Genomic DNA, 27,038 nt, shown 5'->3' with positions numbered 1-27,038 from the left:
AGATTTTATGATTTTATATGATCTTACTATTGGAACAATTCTATATTAATGTCATCTAAGACTACATCAGATTTTTTAATATATGTCACAACATTGGTTTTGATAGAACTTGCAGTTTCCTAGAACTATTTGATTTAATGAATTTGGCAAATATTTAAATACTTTTGGAAGGGAACATTGGTCTTTCAAAGGGCTTAGTCAAGTCTCTCCTAAATTGTAATAGTGTACTTCACTTTTTGAACCTGCAGGATTTTCTTGATCCCATTTTATTGGTTTCATGCTGTAAAGTTATTTTTGAACTTTGGCTCTGTCACCCATAATATTAGCTTATCTCATTGTGCAATTCACAAATTTGACCAGCATAAATACAAGTTTTCTATAATTCCATGGCAAATTGATGAGGTAGCATATTCCCCTGTAGTTGATTCCCCCTCCAAAAAAGAAAATAATAAAAAACTTGAAACTCACATTCTCCAGTTTCTGCTGATGAAAGTCAAAGCACTTCTCTTTGCTTCTCTAATTTTTTCTAACAAAAGGAGAAAGGGTTGAAGAATTTTAACTTTTCCTTCTTGTGTCTTTGGATTTTGAATTGTTGATATGTTTGCACAATTGACATTTTTGCCATGGCTGATTTGTTGGTTTCTCTTCTATATAGATGAGAGTCACTAGTCCTCTATATAGATGAGAGTCACTAGTCCATATAAAAAACTCCATTTGAAGATGAGCTGTGTTGCTACTATATATGAAAACTCTGCAGGTCAATCAATTTTGGCTTTGGCAGCTTCATTATGAGAAGTGCTAATTTGGGTAACATTTGGAAGTAGTCCCAGAGTGAAATGCACCTTTCCAAGGGGTAAATATCAATAATCTGCCCTTGGGGTTGATCACTGAAATATTAAAATGTTTTGCTCTCTAGGTGGAAATTCATCATTTTCAATGGGAAAATGTTGGGACCATAAGTAGAATGAATAAAACAGACTCTTTTCATTTTGCTCCTGCTAAGGAGAAAAATCTCTTAATGAGCTGACCTTAAAATACTGCTTCATCTGTTTCTCAAACCAGACTACCCCCCTCAAATAATAATTAATGCTAATTGAATAAATAATTAGAAGCCATCCTCAATTATAATTAGTCTCATAGATATTAGAATTGGGTTGTTTGGGATAGAAACAGCTTGAAAGTTGAAAAACTCTCCTATGATTTTGTAGGAGCATAGGATTTTAATCCAGAAGGAATTCAGGTCACCCAGACCAATGCCTTCATATTCCAGATGAAAAAACTGAAGTCCAAAAAGTAATGCAAATATAAATAGCAGAGTTGGAATTCAAACTTGTGTTTTCTGACTATAAATTCAATTATATTTTGCAAGGTTTAGCTGCCTCTGTGCTTACATCTGACTTTCCTGCTTTCATAATTCTGAACTGACACTTTCTTGTTGAAACTGTTTGCTGAGATATATTCAATGTAAATTCTACCTCATCTGGCCCTACCCCCATACTACCAAAAAAAATGGCCTCAAAAAAGTATAACATTTATAACGTAATTCTCTCTTGACTCTTAACCTCTCTTCTCAATTGCTTTAGGACCTTTTCTCATCCTTTCTGAAACCTAGATGCCCTGAAGTCTCCAGTTTGTTATTCTACCAACACCTCAAACTGAGCAGTGTTCCATATTCCAAAACTCTCTTTAATTTATACCATGGGGCATTTGGGGATGGAGGCAAGATGGCTGAGGAAAGAAAGCACTCAGTTGGGTTTTCCCAACATTTCCCTATAGAGAACTTTAAAGAAGAGCCAACACAAGATCAGAATGAGATACGTTCCAAAGACAATTGAGAAAGAAAGACAGTTTTGTGACAAAGGGGTAGTGGGTGGCCTGGACCCCAACTCAATGAAACACCAGTAACCAGAGGCAGCAGCATTGGGAATTCTCAAATTAAAGAAGACCCAGCAATTGATCGGAAAGAGATTACAGTGGACCCTTGTGCTAGTACTAGACATAGGATCTGAGGTAGTTTGGCAGCTTCATTATACCCACTTCTGAGTCATTATTTGTTGGATTACCTGAAAATCAGGATCAGTGAAGCAGCTTAGACATATTTCAAGAAAATTTCAAAAGAAAAAAACTGCCTCAATATCCTGAAACCAGAGGGTAAAATAGAAATTGAAATAATTCACTATGTGAAAGAAATCCAAAAATGAAATTTTCTAGTGATATTGTAGCCAAAATCCAGAGCTTTAAGATAAAACAAGAAATTCTTTAAGAAGTCAGAGAGTGACCATTCAAATATGAAGCCACAGTCAGAATCAAAAACAATTTAGCAGTTTTCACATTTTAAAATAGCTTAGAATATGGTATTAAGGAAGGCAAAAAAGTTGGTATTACAAACAAAAATACAATAAATAATGAAAACTGAGTGTGATCCTTCAAAGAATCAAAATTGGTTGTGTAATGAAATAGAGAACTTTCAACCTTTTCTGAATTCCATGGAAATGGAATGGAAAATATGACATAAGATGAAAGGAATAAAAATGTAAACATGAACGAAATCATAAGAAACCTAGAAAGGTTAAACTATCTTTCTATATGGAAAGATAATACATATAACTTCTAAGAACTTTATAATTTGGATGGCAGTTAAAAACATAGAATGCAGGCTTGAGAGTGAGTTGATTATGTTAGAATGATGATTTTAAAAAAATGGATAAATAAGAAAGAAACATGCCCTGGAAGAAGTGGCCAAAAAAAAAAAAAAAAAAAAATGGAAAACTAAAGAAACATGTAAGACCTTTTATTGTGGAGAGGAACATGATGGGAGATACATAATGTTTGAACTTTACTCAGTGTCTAAAGATTCAAAGAAGGAAATTATGTCTGTCTCCCCCTCCTTCCTTCCGTCTGTCTGTCTTTTCCCTCCTTTACCTTACCCCTCCTCTCATAGAAGGACTCAAAAAAAGAATTTAAAAATCAAATGAGAGGCATTGAGGAAAAAATAAAAAAAAAAAAATCCATACAAGAAAAGCAAGATTATGAAAAAAAATTGTGTGCAGCAAAAAACAAAATTTACATGGAAGAAAAGATGGATACTCAATTGGGTAGAAAACTCTTTCCCAACATAGAAACAAGAAAACAAGGAAATAAGGGAAAGGTAATGGTAGGAGAGAAGATGACTTTTTAAGAAGCAAATAAAAGAAAATACTGTTCAAAAGTAAAACAGATTTTAGGGAAGGGACAAGATAAAGGATAATGCAATGAGAAAGAGGGAAATGTATGGTTCATAATTTAATGTGATGAAGAATGTGATGATCTTAAAGCAAAAATAGACCTAATTAAAAGGGATGAGAAGTAAATCACACTTTGCTTAAAAAAAAGAAACCATAAAAATGAAGTAAAATCATACTAATAAATGCGCCAAGTGGTATAGGATTAAAATCTTAAAGGAAAATTTAAATGAAGTACTGAAAGATGTAAAAGATAAGTGAGGGGTTTCTATCTTCTCAGAGTGAGATAAATCTAATGAAATGAATAAGTCAAGATTAATAGAATGACAGAAATTTTAGATCTTATAACCTCTGGAGAAAACTAAAAAGAGAAAGTATACCTTTTTCTCACCTTTACATAGAACCTTCATAAACATTATGTGTTGGGGATAAAAACTTTACAATTAAATGAAGAAATGGTATTTTGGACCACAATGCAGCTAAAACTACATTTAATAAAGGGATGTGAAGCATCAATGAAAAATTAGAAACTAATCTAATCCTAAAGAATGAGTGGGTCAAAGAACAAATAATGAAAACAATTTAAATTTACGTTATAAAAGAAGACAATAGTGAGACAATGTTCCAAGACTTGTAAGATGCAGCCAGAGTAAGTACTTAGAGGAAAATGTCTAACTCTCAACATGTAGATCAATAAAAGAAAATGCATATCAAAGAATTTTACATGCAAAATAACCCTAGTGAAAGAAAAAAGTCCCCAATTGAAGACCAAAATGGAAATCCTGAAAATCAAAAAAAGAATAAAATTGAATTTTTAAAAAAGATTTTAATAAAAGTAGGAACTAATTTTATGAACAGAAAAATTAAAATGGATAAACCATTAATTTGATTTAAAAAAGAAAATATTCAAGATGATGAAGACCCACAGTTATAAGCTCTTCCCACAACCTTCAAACTAATTAGCAAATCCAGTTTCTGAATTAGTTCTGGATTGGCAAAACCCACAAATGTTGTGAGTGTAACAAATTCCCAGCAGAAGATAATTTTGAAGATCTCAAGGAAATGTCTGTTAAAATCAGGCATAGAGGGAGGTGGGCCAAGCACAAGCAGGCCAAGCAGAGACACCAGTGCAGGCAGCACAGGCAGCACAGACAGCATAGACAGCACAGGCCCAGGTTGGTGAGGGTTCTGTGGGTGAAAAATCTACAGGAAGGAATCAACAGCAGTGTTAGCTACTCTGCCCTGGTTGCAAACCAGCAGATTATCAGAGAAGTTATAAAACATCCAACATAAACACAAGGTAAATAATGAACCCAAAATGCCAGAATCTCACAGGACCTGGCCACACCCACCCTGCATTGGAAGTGAGTCAGCACGGACAGTGCAGCTGCTGCTGCTATTTGTAGAGAATGCTTGGACAATCTCCCTTGCCCTATAAGCAGATCTCAACTTTAAACAAAAATAAGCAAAAAAAAAAAAAAAAAAAAAAAAAAAAAAAAATCCTGATCATAGTTTTTATGGTGAAAGAAAATAGATTTCAAACTCTGAGGTCACTAAAAGCACATTCTCTCCAGATGAAGTCCCAAAGAGTGATATAAATTGCTCCCTATCTTATAAGATGTAATGTTCAGGCTAGTACTAATAAATCCATTTCACTAAAACTAAAAAGGGTAAATGAAGAAAATAACTAAAAATCAGAACTGAACAATTGGAAATGAATAACTCAATGAGACATCAGGAATTCAAGCAAAACCAAAAATAAAAATAAAAAAAAAAAATAGAAGAAAATGTAAAATACTTATTTGGGAAAACAACTGACCTGGAAAATGGATCTAGGAGAAACAATTTAAGGATTACTGAACTTCTGAAAATCATGATGAAAAAAAAAGAACCTAGACATTATCTTACAGAAAACCATCAAAGAGAACTGCCCCAATGTTTTAGAATCAGAAGGTAAAATAGCCATTGAAAGAATTCACTGATCACCTCCTGAAAAAAAACCCAAAAATGAAAACTCCAAGAAATATTGTGGTTAAATTTCAGAACTATCAGACCAAGTAAAAATATTACAAGCAGACAGAAACAATTTGAATATTGAGAAGCCACAATAAGGATCACCCAGGACCTAGCAGCTTCCACCATAAAGGATGGAAGGGTCTGGAATCTGATATTCCAAAAAGCAAAGGAACTTGGAATGCAGTCAAGAATAAACTACATCGCTTAACTGAGCATTTTCTTTCAGGGAAGAAGATGGACATTCAATGAAACAGGTGAATTTAATTTATTTCTAATTGAAAGAATAGAGCTAAACAAAAAAAAAAAGAAAATTGACCTCTAAAGAATTCAAAAGAAACATAAAAAGATAAAAAGAAAAGAACTCTTGGGAACTATATATCTCTGTTATGGATATACATAGAGAGTGCATGTATAATTTGATTTTACTGCTATAAAATAAAAAGGCTAGAGGTGGAAAGGGGATTGTACTAGAAAGGGGAAAGTGGAAGGAAAATGAGGGAAATTACATCTCACAAAGAGGCAAAGAAAACCTAATATAATTGAGAAGAAGGGGGTGGAATGAATATTGTGTGAATCTTACTCGTCAGATTTGGCTCAAAGAATATTGAACATAATTGGTTTCATAGAGAAACTTCTCTCACCTTATAGGGAAGTTGCAGAGGAAAAGGAAATGAAAAGGGGTAGGCAGATAGAAAAGAAAAGAAAAATAGTAAAGGAAAGTATGAGGTATGAGGAAGGATTATAAAGGGGGAGAGCTCCTTGAGGTAAATGGAGCTCATAAGCAAATTACTGGGGAGGGGGAGAAGGGAAAGGAAAGAAAAAAACAATTTGGGGTAAATAAGATGGCAGGAAATACAGAATTAGTTGTTTTAACTGTAAATGTGAATGAGGTGGCTAGCAGACTGGATTAAAAGCCAGATTCCTACAATATGTTGTTTACAAGAAACTCATTCAAAGCAGAACCATACATACACAGGAAAGGTAAAAGGCTGGAGCAGAATCTATTATGCCTCAGGCAAAGTAAAAAAAAAGCAGGGGTAGCCATCATGATCTGAGATTAACAATAGTGCGACAACATACCAGAATTTATGGGATGCAGCCAAAGCGATAGGGGGAAATTTTATATCTCTAAATGTGTACTTGCATAAAATAGAAGATCAATGAATTGGGTTTGCAACTAAAACTTGAAAAAAAAATCAAATGCCAAACTTGAAATTGTAAAAAATAAAAGGGGAGATTAATAAAATTGAAAATAAAAACTATTGAATTAATAAGATTTGGTTTTATGAAAAAAAAACAAAATAAATAAACTTTTAGTTAATTTGATTAGAAAAAGGAAAGAAAATCAAATTGTTAGTCTCAAAAATGAAAAGGGAGAACATTTCACTAATGAAGAGGAAATTAAAGCAATAATTAGGACTTATTTTGCCCAACTTTATGCCAATAAATTTGATAACCTAAGTGAAGTGGAGAAATATCTACAAAAATAAAGATTTCCCAGATTAATAGAAGAGGAAATAAATTACTTAAATAGTCCCATTTTAGAAAAAGAATTAGAACAAGCTAGTAATTAATTCCCTAAGAAAAAAGCTCCTAGGCCAGAGAGTTATGCCAAACATTTAAAAAAAATAATTAATTCCAATATTATGCAAACTATTTGAAAAAGGGAAAAAAGGACTCTTACAAAATTCCTTTTATAATGAAGACATGGTATGATAGCTAAACCAGGTAGAATGAAAACAGAAAGAAAATTATAGACCAATTTCCCTAATGAATATAGATGCAAAAATCTTAAATAAAATAATAGCAAAAAGATTACAGAAAGTCATCCCCAGGATAATACACTATGACCAATTAGAATTCATACCAGAAATGCAGGGCTGGTTCAATATTAGAAAAACTCTTAGCATAATTGACTATATTAATAAGCAAACTAACAAAAATCATGTGATTATCTCAATAGATGCAGAAAAAACATTTGATAAAATTCAACACTCATTCCTATTAAAAACACTAGAGAGTATATGAATAGATGGGCTTTTCATTAAAATAATCAGTAGAATCTATTTAAAACTATCAGCAAGTATCATATGTAATGGGGATAAACTAGAACCATTTCCAATAAGATCAGGGATGAAACAAGATTGCCTGCTGTCACCATTACTATTCAATAATGTATTAGAAATATTAGCTTTTGGCATTGAGATGAAAAAGTGATTAAAGGAATTAAAGTAGGTAATGAGGAAACCCAATTATAAGTCTTTGCAGATGATATGATGGTATACTTAGAGAACCCTAGAGAATTGACTAAAAAAATTTAGCAACAATCCACAACTTTAATAAAATTGTAGGATACAAAATAAAACTCTATAAATCATCAGTATTTTTATACATCACCCATAAAGTCCAACAGCAAGAGATACAAAGAGAAATTCTATTTAAAATAACTGTCAATAGTGTAAAATATTTGGGAATCTTATCTGCCAAGGGAAAGTCAGGAACAATATGAACACAACTACAAAACACTTTTCATACAAAGTCAGATCTAAACAATCGGAAAAATATCAAATGCTCTTGGATAGGTCCAACGAATATAATAAAAATGTTAATACTGCCAAAATTAATCTATTTAGTGCTATACCAAACTCCCAAAAATTATTTTACAGACCTAGAAAAAATAATAAAATTCATCTGGAAGGACAAAAGGTCAAGAATTTCAAGGGAATTAATAAAAAAAATTTCAAATGAAGCTGGCTTAGCTGTAACAGATCTAAAACTGTATTATAAAACAGCAGTAACCAAAATCATTTGGTACTGGCTAAGAAAGAGAGTTAGGATCATAGGACAAACTAGTCAATGATTATAGTAATCTACTATCTGACAAACCCAAAGACTCCAGCTTTTGAGATAAGAATTCACTATTTGACAAAAACTGCTGGAAAAATCAGAAACTAGTATGGCAGAAACTAAATATTGACCCACACCTAACACCATATACCAAGACTGAAATGGATTCATGATCTAGACATAAAGAGTGAAATCAACAAATTAGAAGAACATAGGATAGTTTACCTCTCAGATCTGTGTGGGAAAAAGAATTCTGTGACCAAAGAAGAACTGGAGATCATTATTGATCACAAAATAGATAATTTTGATAAGTTAAAAAGTTTTTGCACAACAAAACTAATGCAGACAAGATTAGAATGGAAGCAATAAACTGGGAAAATATTTTTACTTTCAAGGGTTTTCATAAAGGCCTCACTTCTAAAATATATAAGACCCAAATTTATAAGAATTCAAGCCATTCTCCAATTGATAAATGTTGACCATTATGAATAGACAATTTTCAGATAAGTAATTGAAACCATCTCCAGTCATCTGAAAAGGTGTTCTAGATCATTATTGATCAGAAAAATGCAAATTAAGACAACTCTTGAGATACCACTACACACCTCAAATTGTCTAAGATGAAAGGAAAAAATATTGATAAATTCTCCCTAATGTTATTTACTTGTACAACTCCATACCAATCAAACTCTCAGAGAATTACTGTATACTTATAAAAATAAATTAAAACTAGCTATAGCTATATAGTAGTATAGTATAGATAAAAAAAAAATACTCTAAAGCACTATTGATTAGACAAATGTGAATTAAAACAATTCTGAGGTACCACCTCATATCTATCAAATTGGCTAATATTACAGAAATAGAGAATGATAAATGGAGAGAGATGTGGAAAATTCAGATCATTAATAAATTGTTGGTGGAGTTATCCATCTATTTTAGAAATAAATTTGGAACTATATTCAAAGGACTATAAAACTGTGAACCTTTTATCCATCATTACCATTACTATGTATCCCAAAAGAGATCATATCAAATTGAGAAAAGACCCACACGTACAAAACCTGTTCATAGCCTCTCTTTTTGTGGCGGCAATAAATTGGAAATGGAAGGGATGCCCATCAATTGGGCAATGGTTGAACAAACTAATAGACAAGTATATTAGAAAACGATTGTGCTATAAGAAATGATGAGCAGGAAGATTTCAGAAAAACCTGGAATGACTTACATCAACTGATATTGAGTGAAGTAAGCAGGACTAGGAGAAAGTGGACAGTATAACAACATTGTAGTATGATCAATTATCTGAGTACTACAATGGTCTAAGACAATTTCAAAAGACTCATGAAGCAAAATGCTATCCAAATCCAGAGAAAGAACTATAAAATCTGAATGAAGAACAAAGCATATTATATTCACTTTTTTTCTCTCATGTTTTTTTTCCTTTTATTCTCATTCTTCTTTTGCATCATAACATGTTTAAATGTGTTTAATATAATTATACATGTAAACCTATATTATATTGTTTGCCATCTTGGGGAGTTAGGAGGGAAGGGAAGAGAGAAAAATTGGAATACAAAATCTTATTAAAGTGAATATTGAAAACTCTATCTTCATGTAATTGAAAAAAATAAAATATTAAGTAAGAAAAACATGGAAAAAAAATAAAATTCATCTCTCAGAGGAAAAAGTCAAGAATATCAAGGGAATAATTTAAAACATAAATTGAAGGAAAATGGTCTAGCAGTTACAAATTTCAAACTATATTACAAAGCAGTAATCAGAAAAATCTGGTACTGGCTAAGAAATGGTGGATTAGAGAAAGAGATAAGGTTATTCTATATAGAATAGTAAATGACCATAGTAATATCTCATTTAATAAATCTCAAGATGTAAGCTTTTGTGGCAAAAATTAACATATGACAAAAAAAATGCTGTAATAACTGGAAAGTAGTTTGGCAGAAACCAGGCACAGACTAGCTTTGCTTATTAATGTAAGGTCAAAATAGATAAATAATTTTAAAAAACACTATATAATAAGTAAATTGGGGGACCATGGAAAAATGTACATCACATCTTTGGATAATAGAAAAAATTATAATCAGTAAGATATAAAAAAGAATAGTAAATAAAATAAATTATTTTTATTACATGAAATTTAAAAGTTTTTACTAAAACAAAGCTAATGCAGGCAGAATTAAAAGGAAAACAAGAAACTTGGGTAGGAGTGAGGGAGAATTACAGGAAGTGCTTCTGAAAAAGGCTTCATTTTTCAAAAACATAGTGAACTGAGCCATTGCTTAGTTGATAAAGGGTCAAATGATATGAATAGACAGTTTTCAGAAGAAGTCAAAGATATCCATAGTTATATGAAAAAAAATTCTCTAAATTGCTGCTTAGAGAAATGAAAATTAAAACAATTCTGAAATACCACCTCATATCTATCAGATTGGCTCACATAACAGAAAAGGAATATGACAAATGCTGGAGAGGACATGGAAAAATTGGTATACTAATGCATTTTGAAGTTATGAACTAGTCTAATCATTCTGGAGAACAATCTGGAACTGCATCCAAAGAACTATGAAGTTGTACATGCCCTTTAAACAAGCAATGTCATTAGTAACTGTATTGTCATTAGTATGTATTAATCTGTATGTGTATTAATATGTATGTGTATGTATGTATTAATATGTATGTGTATTCGCATGATGTATGTCATTAATATGACTATTGCCATTAGTATGTCTGTATCCCAAAGAGATCAAAGAAAAGGGAAAATAACTTATTTGTACAAAATTTTTATAACTGCTCTTTTTGTGGTGGTAAAAAATTGGAAATTGAGGAGCTGTCCATTAGTTGTGGAATAACTTAAAAAGCTGTGGCATATAATTATGATGGAATACTATTTTCATATAAGAAATGATTTGGATGGTTTTAGAGAAATCTAGGAAGATGTATATGAACTCATGCAAAGTGAAATGAGCATAATCAGAAGAATATTGTACACAGTTATAGCAATATTGTAAGGATGAAAACTGTAAAGACTCAGCTATTCTGATCAAGACAATGATCCAAGACAATTTCAAAGACATAAAAAAAAAAAAACCCCACCATCCACCTATAGAGATAAAAGCAACGAATCCTGAATTCAGTTTGAAGCATTTTGGGATATATATTTTCTTGAGGGGGGAGGTTGGTGTATTTTCTTTTGTAGTGTGACTAATATCTAAATATGTTTTGTATGACTTCACATGTATATTCAATACCAAATTGCTTGCCTTATCAAGGAAAGAGGACTAGAGAAAAAGGAAAAAATTTGGAATTCAAAATTTTATAAAATGATTATTTTTTTACTGGTGCTTAATTAACTCTTTAAAGAAATTTTAAAATGTAATCTTGTACTCCATTGGCTCTTTATTAATATGACACTAATGCTAGAGTGAAAGGAGGGAGTCATTTATATCCTTATTAGAAAACATACTTCATGGTAGGGGCATATGTTCTAAGTAATAGAATAAATAAATGTGCTTGAAAAAGATCTTACCTTGAATTTAGGAGAACTATAATCTAAATTAGCTATGAAACTATTTCACCCTATGGCCTCAGACAAATAATTTCACCTGGTCTAAGTTTTCTCACAAAACAAAGGGATTTGAAGTTCTAGTTTCCAAAGTCTCTCTTGGTTCTAAGAATTCTAAAGATCTATGGAATTTCAGGATAAAAATTCAGGATAAGAGATAATATTTTGGAAGGAGGTAGGAGAAATATCTTAAGAAATATTTAAAATAGAATGGCCTTTTTTTTGCTACATCTTGGCATCCTGCTTTGTGAGTAGTCAGATGATTACTTATGTTTAGGACTATCTCTCTGTCAATCAGTGCTAAGATCTCTAAATCCAGAGAAAACATTTACCATAATGAATCCCATGGTTCCATAGCCTTGTCCTGGAAACATGAGTTCTGTTAAGTGGCTGAAAAAGGCAAAGACAAGAGCAAGATGAGATCTTTCCTTCAAAGACACACATTTATGCTTCTGAGAAAATGATAGCAGACACTCTTTGGAAGCTTATGGAGCCTGAAAGAGAGCTTCCATTTACAAAGTGGGTGATCATCTGTGGCACCATCCTAACAATGAGGAATATCAGTCAATCAGCCTGTCTATAGTTATACTAAGGGGATGGGAGGGCTCAAAGGAACTCACACCTTTACTTCCAGGAGCTAGGACATTGATGCCCAGTTTTCTAGTAGTCCTGATAGTATCATTCTGCATTATAACCTCCATTCTCTTGATGGTCATGTTTCAAATTTCAAAAAGAAGGAATAAAATAAGTCTCATTTTCAATAGTTCTCAGAGAATAGAGCTAAAATAAATTTTGACCATTTTTTCCAGTCGCCTTGCCAACAGTTCCCAGCAGACATCTAGACAACATCCCTGAAAAACCCTTCAAATAGCCACTGTACATCAATGGTGAACTAATAATAGCACACAGTTACATAGTGCTTTTAAGGTTATAAGATGCTTTCTTCACTGCTCTGTGAAGCCAGCTAATAATTGCCATTATCCCCATCACATATGGGGGATTGAAATTCATAGTGTTTTAAGTGTTTTGCCCTGGTCAGATAGCTAGCAAGTAAGTTTAAGAGCTGGCATGCAAACCCATTCCTCCTAATTCCCAACCCAAGGGTCATTTTTACTACCCTTCACTGTCTTGTTGAGAAATTTTCTATTCTTTTCTCATATCATTAAACATATATACATCATATTTAAACATCATGTACTAGCAGAGCTTCTTGCTAGACTTTATATCCTGATAGCAATAATGCTTTTTTGCTCCTACAATCAAGACACATTAATTTTTCTGTTCTATACCAAAACTCTCTGGGCACAGTGATTTATTCTTATTGTCCATGTTCGTGAGGGGAAGTGATTTATGAACCTCTTTCTGGATCTACTTGTTAAGGATTAAACAGAGGAATAAAGTGACTTCATTAAACAACAATAATCACATGTGAAAAACATTGGACACACCAAGTTAGAGGACCTGAATTCAAATCTTACAATTACTTGCTATCTGACTCAACTTGGGTAAAGTCCCTTAACCACTCTGGCTCTTGATTTCTTTTGTGAAAGAAGGGACTTTGATGAAATGCCCTTTAAAATCTCTTTCTACTTCAACATTTATGATCCTTTGATTTACTATATATAAAAAAAGAGCCCTTTGCTGATTTTTTTTAAGGAGAAAGCACAGATTTGATAGTATCCCTGCCTTCCTAAAGCTTACAAACTAGTCAATTGATAAACATTAACATAATTAACCAGAATATGAAAGAATGCACACCAAAGTGTCAAAAAGAGAAATGACAATAACCAAGGAAAGAAAAGTCAAGGAGACTCCTTGGAGAAAGTGGCATTTAAATTCTGCTTTAAAAAGCACAAAGGAACTAAGCAGTACAAAAGAGGCAAAAGGAAATACCAAGAAAGTAACACAAGCAAAGGGAGAGAATCAGGAAAGAGTGAAGTGTATGCAGTGAACGAGAAACAGCTTAGTTTCCTAAGAGCATAGGATATTTAGAGGTAGGAGAATAAGATAAATATATAGAGATAAGGTGCATCAGATTGAGAAAAGCATTGAATGCCGAGTGTGGACCTTGCTTAGGAACCAATAAGAACTTACTGCAAGATTTTGAATGAAATGTAATAAAAGTAAGTTTAGATATATAAAAAATAAGCCCAGTTAGAGAATGGATTTGAAGAGAGAAAGAATGGAAACAGGGAGTTCCATAAAACGCTTCTCATTTATCCTTAAAAATTATACAATTTATTACAATATCTCTCTTTTCCCTCCACCTTTTCCATGGACAGATATTTGTATTTTAAATACATTTGGAAAAAAGATAGAGACAGTTTCTCCCGGGAATCAATGGACTGTTTCCACGGTATCTTTGCTGAAAGGAAGAAGAATGTCTTGCAATGCCCAGTAATAGTTCCCAGTTTTCCAGACCTTAAAAGATTGTTTATAGAGGCTGTCTCTTAGAAACCTTTCCTGGCTGTAATAACCCAGTGCTTCACTTCTCCAAGAACAAGTCAGGAGTTTGTTTCCTTGGGTTGGGGAATTACAACATACTGTAAAAGATTTTGTTTTGAAAGCAGCTGTTGCACAGTCCCTGGCCACATAAGCAACTGAAGTATTGAATGTATATAGGTTGTATAAGTAAGGTTCTTTAGCAGCTTAAAAAATAATAATACTGAATGTCAATGATGGCTTCAGGATTTCACTTTTCTCAGATTCAATGAAATATCCAACTGTGAACCCAAAGCATTGATGATGAAACATGTTATCTAGCCCCTAACAGAGAGGTAGTACTTAGGATGCACATACACACACACACGTCTGACTGCCCATCTCTTTCTCTCTCTGTTCTCTGTCTCTCTACCTGTATATATGTGTGTGTATACATATATAAATTTATATGTGTATCCATTCACATGTTACAATAGGGAAAGTCGTTTTGCTTAAATTTGCAAATTGTGTTTGAATTTGCATATTTTTCTTAAATATGCATACTTATTACAAGAGGCTTTTTTTATTATGGTTAGAGACAGAAGAAAAAATCATTTTGTTAATTTACAAAATAGTTTATCAAGTTCTGAATGAAAGGCAAACTGACTTAGTCATTTTGGAGTCAGCAAAAATCTGGATCTGAAGCAATTATTGTGAGATTTATGGATGAACTTCTTGGGATTCTTTCCAAGACTGATACAGCCCTTCCTCCCTCAAATCCAGTTCACATTTAATCAAGACTTCACCTTAATGATGTCATTGATCTTCTATGAGACCAAAGAATGAGTAACCACCAACTTTGTTGTGAGGAAAGTACTTTGTAAATCTTGAAGAGCTATGTGAATGTAAGCCATTATCACAACTGCTCCTAAGAATGCCAGCTTTTATTTCAAAGAAAAATAAGATCAAATATGAGATTCTTATACATTGTATTCACTTATCAACAGGAGAAAGAAGAAGTTATAGAAATATTTTCTTGCTTTCCTCTGAGTTGGAATTATTACACAGAAGCCCTGATAATTATATCAACCAAAACCCTTTAAATTATATATATGTAATATATATGTTTTTTAAAAATAATAAAAACAGAAAATCTTAATCGTTCATCCAAATGTTTGTTTTTGTAGCTTGCTCTACCATATTCCCAGTCATCTGTTTCATTTTCACTTAGAGGTAACTGAGTGCCTGGGGCTTATGCCAGTGGAGGGAAAGCTTGGGCAATCCAACCAAAACTGGAAAAACTCCAGTAAGTTATCTGGCTACCATGTCAGGTGGTCTGGCCATGTCCTGAGAGGCCATCTTCAGAAAATGAGCCATGAGGAGTTAAATTACTTTTGACCGTGGAAACTCATGACACATCTTTTATTAATGATTGATACCATGATGGTTTGTAATCGTGGAGGTGGTCCCCATACCAACTAAATTGGGCATTTTTTCCCCTGAAATCTAGGGGGGAAAATAAGTCTCATTATTTTAGACCCCTAAGCACTAAGTGAAAGGATTGTAAGAGAGCAACTTGTTAAGTTTGAGTTGCCAGATCCACTTGAACTTTGTGCCAAGGTACTGAGAGAAATGGAAGGTTTGATTCCTGAGCTACTGTCAGAGATCTTTCCAAGAGTGCGAAGAGCAGCAGGGTGCCTCGGGAATGGAAAGGAACAAATGTCGCAGTTTTCAAAAGAAGAAAGAGTGAATTCGACAAACAACATGCCAGTGAGTCTGATTCCGATTCCTGGCACCATTCTAGAATGAATTTTTAAAGAGACTGTTTGTAAAATTTAGAAAGGGGAAGTGGTAATCATGGAGAGCTACCTTGGCTTGTACTTCTCCCTAATTGATCTTGTATGCCAATTGTCATGAAGGCTACTCCAGACTTTCTCCTCTCTTTTTAAGTTTTCTACATAACTGCTTCCTCAACCTTTTCACAAAACAACAAAGTTTTCAATGAAGTCTTACTCCTTCCTCTTCTTCCTCCTTAACTCTTGACTTTTATATATTTTCCTCTATTAACTCCTTTAATCTAGGCTATGATGATGACAAAATGACCTTTCTCTTCAAATTCCATTTATACATGTACTTTTCTAACAAGATTGACTGCATCATTTGACATAGTTGATAATTCCCTTTTCTTGGATATTCTGGCTTTACTATATAGAGCACTTGACATGAAGTCAGGAACATCTGAGTATGATCTAGACAAGTCTTAACTTCTGTCTGCCTCAGTTTCCTCATCTGTAAAATGGAGATAATAATAGCATTCAACTTCCATGGGTGGTTGTGAATATAAAATGAAATAACATTTATAAAATTCTTTGAGACTGTTAAATATTTATATGGAAGTAAAGTATTATTAATAATAGAGAAGTGGTAATAGTAGTACTGGGAGTAATAGTAGTAGTAGTAGTGATAGTGGTGGTGGTGATTTTAGTAGTAGCAGCAGCAGCAATAACAGTAATAGTAGTAGTGGTGATGGTGGTGCTATTTGGATTTTTGTGATCTGGTCCCTCTTGGTTCTCCTCCCACCATATTGTTGCTTCTGTCTTCTTTGTGGGATTATTGTCCGTTCCCATTCATATCAGCCTCAAATGCAGATGTCCTCCAAGATTGTACTAGACTTTCTTCTTTGCTATTTCTCTATCTTCTCCTCATCTTCCATGGGTTTAATTATATTTTTGCAGGTAGGAAGGAAATTGTAAAAGGAACATCCCAAGGATTTGCTTTTGATTATGTTTCTATTCAGTGGTGACATGGTTGTTTCTTTTCTTCAAATAATTTATGTGAAGACCTCTTTGGTATTCTAGCAAGATTTGTAAATAAAACTAAGCTGGAATAGATGGTACGAAGAAAACGTTTCTACAGATTAAGATATAAAAAAATTAGATAATTTTAAATGCTCTTCTCATATAAGGGAGTTAGTTCTGTGTTTAAAGCATCAGAAATGACTTCTAACTCTCAGATTCTGGTACTCTGTCAATAAAATCCATAAAACATCAACCTCATCAAAATATAAAATAGAAAAATATGGAGTTTGAATAAATAGAAAAATATTTATAATAAAAAGTTGACTGTAGGTTTCATGCTACATTATGGTTAATTAGTCTCTAAAAATTCTTCAAGAATGAAGAACTAAATATTGCCAGTAAAAATTGACTTTGCATTTATCCTTCTTCCCTTTCCTTAAGCCAGTCCTACTTATCAACCCTCTTGACAAGGGATCATCTCTCTTTCACTCTCTCTCTGTTTGTCCTTTTCTCTTCTCTTGGTTAAGACAAGAGTCCTACTCTACCTGGCAGCATATGTTAATCTTTGACAAGATGGCAAATGTGGCTATAGCTCTGAGATTTTGCCATTTCATCAGCCTAAGGTGACAAGTCTAATAATATCCTCCCATTTACAAAGACTATTTCTCACAAGGGGTTTGAAGCTCTTGACATTTATTCCCTTACTCATACTCACAATGTGTTCATATTCTCATAGAATCTTTACCTAAAATGGATCTTGGCAATTTCTGTGCCTGCTGCTGCAGTTGATAGATGAAGACATTAAGGCTCAAACAACATAAATGACGTGTCCGAGGTCTCAGTGATAGAGATCAGTGATAGAGACCAGACAGGAATTCTGTTCTGAATTTTAGACCAGGGTGGTTTTCATTATTGTTCAATACTCCTGTAGAAAAAAAGGGGTTAGATGACCATCCATTATCAAAGAAAAAAAGGGCACGAGAAAGAGATATGAGGAAAAGGTAAAAAATGCCTCCAAGAAATATTGAAAAATCAAGGATCCTGGAATCTGACCAGCAAACATCTGGCCCTCTCATTTTTCTGGGACTCCTCAGAGAGATGACAGGATGAGGAAGATCAGGGTTGGGGAAGCTGTGTGGACTTGGTTAGTCTTAGCCACCAAGTCTAATAATAGTATGGTTCATGAAGTGATCTTAGTACTTGGAGATTCCTATATGGAATGTGACAAACTGATAAATGACAAATCATCTCACAGAGATATGACACTGCAACTTTCACAGAGATAAGCAGTGGCAAAAATAACACAATGCTTGTGCTTTGAGTAACATAAACCTTTTTCTCCATAGTATAATGGTCTTGCACTTACTGCACCATTAAGGCATGCCGAGAAGCTATGAGACTTACACACACACACACACACACACAGAGCAGTCCTTAGGACAGTGAATTTATTTTTATCATTGTTATGGGTAATTCCAATTGCAGATATTAACATAAGATCATTGATTAGAAATTGTTTAAGCCGGTAATTATTTCTCATCAATTAGTATGAACAATCAGGAACCTTAATATAATATTACTGTGATCTGCTGAAGCACAGGAGAGTGGTACCATTGAGAATATCCATACTGATGAAATAACTATTTTGAAGTTTATTATAACAAAAAAACCCATCATGCTTTAATAGATAGAGATCAGTCATGAGAGACAGAAATTCCAGGGGTTATATAACACATATGGTTCAGCTATGTCACTTAATCTCTAAGTACCCCCAGGCAATTATCATTAAAAGTTGCAAAATGCTACTGATTTGCATTGAGAGAAGACTCATATACACATATGTAAAGCCAAACATTTATACTTATATACATATATGCATGTAAATGTATATGCTTATACATTTATACATGTATAAATATATGTAATACTTATATGTGTGAAATGTTTACTACATACCTAGAGATATAATATAGCTATACATATAGATATATTATCATTATCACATTGAGTAGCTAGGTGGCAGAGTAGACCTGGAATAAGAAAGATTTGAATTCAAGTCTGTCTTCAGTTACTTATTGTCTGTAGGGCCCTAGATATGTCACTTAACCTCATTCTGCCTCAGTTTCCTTATCAGTAGTACAAGGGTAGTAATCATAATATCTTCTCAGAGTTAGTGTGAAGAATGTAAAGTCCTTGAAAGCTTCAAGGAAGACCACCACCACTACCATTATTACTGCTGCTACTACTACAACTACTGCTACTACTACTACTATTGCTGCAATTACTACTACTAGTTACTACTATTACTATTGTTACTACTATTACTGCTACTACTTCCACTAATATTAATGATAATAAATCAACATCCATAATAGATGATCTTCATGAATTGATGAGGTGAAAATTAATCATTTCATCCAATTTAGTTACCTGCTTCTCTGGACTTAATTAGATCTGTCTTGAACTAACACAAAGTTCAATTCTGGGCCCACATTCAAGGCCTTTCAAGATTCTTAGAAAATTTCAGAACTTGTGGTCCATTAGGGTTCACTTTTAGAACCTAAGGTACCTCCATATTATGATAACACATCAGACAAATACTAGCACATATACAATTGCATATCAGAGCTAAAGGGGCATCCAGCCTAACCCATCTCTGGAGCTTCAATACATGGACTGAATTCCCTGTATAGTTTTTCCAATTGTCATTGGCAGGGAGCATGCAGTGGACATAGTATTTTATTTTTAGGCAACTCTAATTATTAAGATTTTCCCTATGTTGAGCCAAACTGCCTCCCTTGCTTTTCTTTTGTATAATGCTGCAAAGACCTCATATGAAAGAATATCTGTGACACAATCATGATGGTCTTAATAAGGTTAGAGCAATGAGTGAAGGGTCATTTTACAACATAGGATAAAATGCAGGCTGTATCTAGCATATCCTCTGTGGTCTTTTTGCTGGGAAAAGAGCTGTGTAATGTGTCTGTGAAGTGACTTATTACTTTTAAGGTCTTTATTATTTTGTCACATTCCATTTAGAAACAGATCTATGGAACTAGGTGGATGTTGAGAAAATTTAAATCTGTTAACTTTAAGTCAACAAGCAATTTTAAACTCCTACTATACTCCAGGTACTGTGCTAAGCACTAGGAACACAAAGAAAGGTAAACAAAACAAAACAAGAAAAACATGCAAAAACTTTACAAATAAAATGTACACTTGTGGATATATAATTTTCATACATACAAAAGCACACCTATACATACTCATTTACACATATAGGTAGAAAAGTATATGTGTGCATACATACATGAATGAATGTGTGTGTGTGATGAATTGGTAGAGGGTGATTAGATAAGGCTTTTTGTATAGGGTAGAATTTTAGCTGAATCTTGAAAGAAGTAAGGATAGTTGGGAAGTAGAGATAAGGAGGGAATTCAGGAAGGATACTTATTTTGAATAAGGATTCAAATTCTGGATTTGATTGTGGATTACAGAACCTTCTTCATGTGCTCAAATTATCTTTGTGTGATATATGGAATCCCTTCCCATTCACCTCTGTGCCATACTGCTTACACATGAAGCAATACCTCTGACACAGAACTCATTATTCCATCTGAGTAACCCAGCCTTCTGATTGACCCAGCTCAAGATCTGAGCTTTTGATTGACAGATGAAATCATTCCTCCTCTAACTCCATGACATGATGACACTCTCCTACCCGTCTGTTCTTGATTGCTGATTTTAATTCTGTGGACAGTCTAAAACTAGTGCCTTCCTTTGTGGAACATATGTGTTCATATACTGTCCTCTGACCACGATTCTCTCTGACTTCATTTTCCAACATATTCTTCCCTATTTCCCTCACTCCTATATGTGCTCTCCTCCTATATTAGAATTTTGGCTCCTTGGTAGCAAGAACTGTTTTACTTGCTTGCCTTTCATGTGCTTAGATCGTTTCTCTAATTAAAGTAGAAGGCCCTCAAGTGCAGAAACCATTTCTTTTGCTGTTTTTGTTTAGTCATTTTTCAATCTCATTTGACTCTTTGGGACCCCATTTGGAATCTTCCTCCCAAAGATCCTGGAGTAGTTTGCCCCTCCTTTCTCCATCTCAATTTATAGATGAGGTAAATTGCCTCAATTTACAATGAAGCAAATACATATACATACATATATATAGATAAATAGACTCTAACTTGGGATAGACTCTCAGAGGCTATCAAGTCCAGTTCATGCCTATAGATTTTTTCCACAACACAAAAAAACTGTGTGCTCTAGACTCTGAAATCAAAGCACATGATTCAGATTATAATTCTGATCTATACCATCTAATTAACCTGGGGCAAGATGATTAACATCCTCAGTTCTCAGGTTCATCATTTACAAAATGATGAATTAGGGGTCCTCAAACTTTTTAAAATAAGGGGCCAGTTCACTGTCCCTCACTCTGTTGGAGGGCCGGACTATAGTAAAAACAAAAACTTTGTTTTGTGGGCCTTTCAATAAAGAAACTTCATAGCCCTGGGTGAGGGGGATAATTGTCCTCAGCTGCCACCTCTGGTCTGCGGGCCATAGTTTGAGGACCCCTGGTAGGTGATCTTGAGGTCCAGTCTAGGCTCAATGTCTGTGAGTCTATGATCTTTAAATAATGATCTTGTCTTTGCTTAAAGACTTCATTCGTTCCACTTTGGAATATCTGTAATCATTAAGATGCATGAAAGTATATATATATATATATATATATATATATATATATATATATACACACACATATACATACATTAACATTTCTTCAAATATGTTTTACAGATATTCAGATTATACAGCTTTACTTTTTAAAAACATTTTATTTTCCCCAATTACAAGTAGAAACAACATTTTTTTTTTTGCTGTACATGTACATTTTAAAATATATTTTCTGATGAATCATGTTGGGAGAAAAAAATCAGAACAGAAGGGAAAATCCACAAGAGGAAAAATAAAATAAGAAAAAGGAAAAACAGTAAACATAGCATTTGTTGAATTTACATTCAACTTTCATAATTATCTCTTCTGTATTTGCATGGCATTTTCCATCCAAATTTTATTGGGATTGCCTTGGATCACTGAACTGCTGAGAAGAAGCAAGTTCATTATAGTTGATTATCACGAATCTTGTGTGTACAGTGTTTTCCTGGTTCTGTTTGTTTCATTCAGCATTAATTCAAATAAATCTTTCCAGGCCTTTCTAAAATTGGTGTGTTCATCATTTTTTATAGAACAATAATGTTCCATTTTTTATAGAATAATAATATTCCATTGCTTTTATATGCCATAACTTATTCAGTCATTCCCCAGTTGATGATTTTTGATACTGATTTTCCAATTCTTTGCCACCACATAAAGAGCTGCTACAAATATTTTTGAACATGTGAGCTTTTTTCTCTGTTTATTGAATTTTTACTGCTGGATCAAAGAATATGCACAATTTGATTGCCCTTTGGGCACAGTCCCAAATTACTCTCCAGAATGGTTAGATCATTTCACAACTCCACCAACAATGAAATAGTATCCCAGTTTTCCTACATTCCCTCTAACATTTATCATTATCTTTTTTTTTTTTGTAATCATAGCCAACCTGAGAGATATGAGGTATTACCTCAGAGTTGTTTTAATTAGCATTTCTTTAACCAAGAGTGATTTAGAACATTTTTATATTACCTATTGATCTACCTAACTTTCTGAAAGACTCTGTATTCCATGGCCAAGGAATATTGATGTTGGAGGGATCTTCAGAGGATTTCTTATCCATCTGAATGAGAATCTTCTCTAAAACACATCTGACAAATACTCCTAAAGCTTCTCCTTGAAGACAGTTGGTGATGGGGAACCTACTTCCTCCCAAAGCAGTCTATTCAATTTTTTTTTCAATATTTTTCAACACTGGAAAGTGGCAGTGATGGGGAGAGTTTGAAAAGAAGCAAATTTTGGCTTTACTTAAGGAAGTGTCTTAGTTTTGTTTTTACTTTTTTCCTCTCTAACATCATACTTAAATTTGCTTCTTTTCAAAGAAAAGAAGCCCACATTGCTCTGTTATCTTGCCCCCTGGATCAAGCAAAATAAGCCTTACACATTTTCAGTTATCATGGAATCATAAAATATTTGAGCAGAAAAGATACACTAATTTCCTCATTTTTTGAATGTTGAAACTGAAGAAAGGAGGTGTTGAAGGTAATAATTTGCCCCAAATCACAAAGCTGAAACAAAGGTGGCACTGTAAATCCCCCGACACACATACTAGTGCTCTTTAGGTCAAAAGTGAACAAGAAAAAAATGGAAATCATGATTAGAATGAGAATTATAATGATTTCAATCATACCAGTTTCTATAGTACTAATTTAATGAATGATTAAAATGATCTTTGAGTGGTAAAATCATATTTTTAAGAATGCTATTTCTTAAAGAATTTTAGATTTTCAGAATCTGGCATCTCCATTTTACCTTTAATGGACAAAAGGAGGGCAAGTAATACATTTAATTCCTTTGTGTGTGTGCTTGACCCCAATATAAGCAAGGTTATCTACCATCTACAAAACTATTTAAACTCATCTGTGGGTTTTTCTGTACCAATGGCAAAGCACAAGAAAGTGTCAGTTGCCATTTAAGTCAATAGGATTGACTTAATCTTGCCTCTATGTAGATGTATATTCAGCAATAATAACTGCTTTTTATTCCTGTCAAATGAATGAGGGCTGATAATGTTGATATAGAGAGCTTTGTTTCTTATTTCATAGGCTCATAGAATCAAAAGTTTAGAGTGGGAAGCCCTTCTAATCCAAATTTTTCATTTTATAGATAAGGTAACTGAGGTACAGAGATGTTAATTGAATTAGCTTGGGTCACACAGATACTAAGGATCTGACACAGAGCTTGAAACTAGTTCATGATTTCAAGTTTAGTTCTTTTAAATTCCTTAGATTTCCTTCCTCCTGACTCTCCGTAGAAAGGGGGGGAAGGAGTTTATGGCATATCAAGGTCAACTTCTCACAGAAAACAAAACATACTGGCCCAAACAAGACCAAGCTTACTCTTCTTTTCGCCTGACATTTTAATAGGTTTCTTCTTGTTTGTTTTGGTCTCTCTGGACTCCTCTAGACTTTTTTGACTTCAGCTTAAATTGCTCATGAAAGCTCAAGTGAATCCAGGTTTGCTATTCCCTTAAAAGCTCTCCTTGACTAAGCAGGCCCAGAACAATCCTGCCCAAGTCCAGCTCTCTCAGTCACTGCAAATTAAAACAGACTTTTAAGAAAGAGGAGAAGTGTCCGTGGAACTAAACTGTAAGTCAGCCTTTTGCACTGAAGAGACTGGGGAGCTTTCAGCCCACCAAGGAGCAGAGCACCGGACTTTGATGTAGCAAATTATCTTCCTGTGAGCTGTTATTTGGCAAAACTTCCCTGACCTGTGAATACTTTATGACTCTTTTTGAAACTTCAGAAGAATTATTTTATAACTAATGAAGACACAACCTATTCATCTCCCTTTTGGAGAAGGATTAAAACAAGGCATAGACACTGAGGCTATAATAGCAATGCTTCTATAATGTGCTATTTAGTAATCTAGCCATGGTCCCCCTGATTAGGCCAGAGAATTCTTGAAATTTAGAATAATAAAGGTGGAAACTGACTAAGGAAGGAAGCACGGTCAACCCATCACTTAAGAACCTACTATGAGCCAAGAAAAAAAGCAAAGAAAGCTCCTGCCCTCCAAAAGTTTATAATTGGCTGGTAGAAGATAGCATAAAAAGGGGAAAAGTAAAGCAGGGTAGGGTAGAGTATCCCACAGCAGTGAAATTTGCTGGGAAATGAACAAAAGGCTCAGCAGGGGATTTCCTGCCTCTAATGGAGGTTCTGGGAAGAGAGATAGCTGCCTTCCAATCAAAGCAAATCAGGGGCACCTGAGTGCTACAGGGGCTTGTGTTCCAAGAATGATATTCTCTTCCAAGATGAAGAGCTTCCAGGACATGCAAGAAGAGTCCAGGGCCGGCAATTGGGTGGGAAATAAAGAGATGGCAGTGGCAAAATATCCAAAATTAGAAGGACTGTGTTCAAATCATAGCTTTTTCATCCAGTTCTGTATGATCATGAGCACAAATATTTAATCACTCTGAGCCTCATCTATAAAATGAAGTTTGGACTAGGTTGTTTCTGATGTGACTTCTATCTCCAAATCTAGAATCCATGTTTTAATGAAATAATTTTAGAAGGGAGATACAAAGAAAGAGTGAGTGGCAAACCAACTGAGGGGGTGGAGAGCATGCTCAATATTCCAGGGATTTGTGTTCCACTAGGGTCCATGTCATTTTCCTGACTGCCCCTGGGGATTTTCCCTACAGAACCTTATATGTCTTTGGGCTCTTTTGCTATGCCATATAATCCCACAAATCTCTATCAGCAAGGTTAGATCCTTCTTTCTTGCAAGCTGTCAATTTATATCCTATGAGGTTTTATTCATCACCATCATCATCATCATCTTAGCCCTCCTCCTATTAGTTTGATACAACACTTTGTCTCCATGCCTTTTCACTGGCTATAGTCTACACTTAGAATGTTCTACTTCCCAAGTCCGAGCTCTCAGAATACTAGATAATTTTAACATTTAGTTTTAAATCTCATCTCCTCCAGGAGGCTTTTCCTGTTTTCCTGTCTTATATGGTTATCTTCCCTACAAGCTTCCCTTTGTTTTTAATTTCTCTGTTCTGATTTGTATGTGCTTTCTCTTTCAATTGATTTTAAATTCTTTGAGAACAAAAATAATTTTTTTTGTATCTTCAGGGCTCAGCAGAGTCCCTGATACATAAATATTAGCTGGGGCTAGCTATGTAGTATAGTGTATATAGCCCTAGAGTCAGGAGGATCTGAGTTCAACTGTGGTCTAAGACACTACAAGCTGTGCGACTCAACCCCAATTGCTTCCAAAAAATAAGAAATGTTAGCTGACTGACTGAAAAACACATTTATTAAGCATTTACTTTATGTCCATCACTCCACTAGCCACTGAAAATACAAACAGAAAAGAAAAGTCTCTATTTGAAAGTAACTCAATCTCCAGTTAGGAAAATTGAACCAAATAGAGGGATTTTAGTTGTGGGGCACATGGAGAGGTATAGGAGCTCTGAGGTTGCATTGGGGTATCTGCCCTTCATAGTAGAAGGCATGGGAAATAAGTGATCAATCACCACTACAAGAGCAAAATAGGGAAGAGAGGTGTACCTAAAGGTGTAGGTGGATTTAGCAATCTGAATCATCTCTGCCATTGAGGAGGTTAGAATTTAGTTCCAGCCAAGATAAAAAAAAGAGAGAGGGAAGTTTGGCTGAGAATTTAGGGTTGAGCTTCTTGTTGTTCTGGAGCAGAAAAGGGATAAGAATGCCTGGCATGACATCACTTCTGGCTGGAGCTCTCCAGATAGTGCCATGTAAAATTAATTGAAAGAATTAGGAATGTCTATATTATAAGCCAGGCTGAAGGTAAAGGATAGCTCTTCAAGTATTTGGTGGGACTGATTTGCTTGAACCCAGAGAACAAAATAGAATTCAAAGCTAGAAGGTACAGCGAAGAAGACTGAAGTTTAATTTAGAGAGAAAATGTCCCAATAATTAAAGTAGTGTCAAAGTGAAATGGACTTCCTGAAAAGGTGAGTGGTCATACGTGGAGATCTTTAAATAGGAATTGGTTGTCAGTTTTCCATGGATGGCCCATAATGACTTCCTGTTTAGACAAAAGCTGATCTGCTTGAATTCTTATGGATGTCCTTTTTAACTCTAAAATGATATGATTGTAGAATTCTCTGGTTATTTTCTTAGCTAATTAGCCACTGAAATATGTCTTTATGTTAAAAGATCATCTATTTAGAACTTGAAGGGACCTTGGGAAAAGTCAGGATCAGAGATATCACTTGTCTAAGCTCAGATATAGAATAAACCATCAACTAGCCTCAAACACTCCAGTAATAATGAGTATTTAAAGGGGCTTTAACATAGTAAAACTTTGGAACCAAGAAAACCAAGACAATTACCTATGTGCTTGAAAGGACAGTATGAGAAATGGATGTTTTAGGACAAGGAATCCTGAGTAGAGTCATTCCATATCACATCATAAAGCAGGAAATCTTTTCTG

General features: G+C 34.1%; 1 long non-coding RNA gene across 4 annotated transcripts in view; it reads right to left on the bottom strand.

Moving 5' to 3' along the window:
• LOC116421402 overlaps positions 1-12,542 on the bottom strand; it is a 125,349-nt gene extending 112,807 nt beyond the window's left edge. For 3 of the 4 annotated variants that reach the window (XR_004231749.1, XR_004231750.1, XR_004231752.1), the window contains exons 1-3: positions 12,290-12,542; positions 12,000-12,057; positions 469-526 (exon numbers count right to left, since the gene is read on the bottom strand). This is a non-coding gene — a long non-coding RNA (uncharacterized LOC116421402). The remainder of the gene's footprint in view (positions 1-468; positions 527-11,999; positions 12,058-12,289) is intronic. The other variant, XR_004231751.1, reaches the window with a different exon arrangement.
• Between the last annotated feature and the right edge of the window lie 14,496 nt (positions 12,543-27,038).

Source organism: Sarcophilus harrisii, chromosome 2, assembly GCF_902635505.1.
Source record: "Sarcophilus harrisii chromosome 2, mSarHar1.11, whole genome shotgun sequence".
Classification (NCBI taxonomy): Eukaryota; Metazoa; Chordata; class Mammalia; order Dasyuromorphia; family Dasyuridae; genus Sarcophilus; species Sarcophilus harrisii.
The sequence above is the reverse complement of the archived record's forward strand: the minus strand, read 5'-3'. Positions and strand labels throughout refer to the sequence as shown.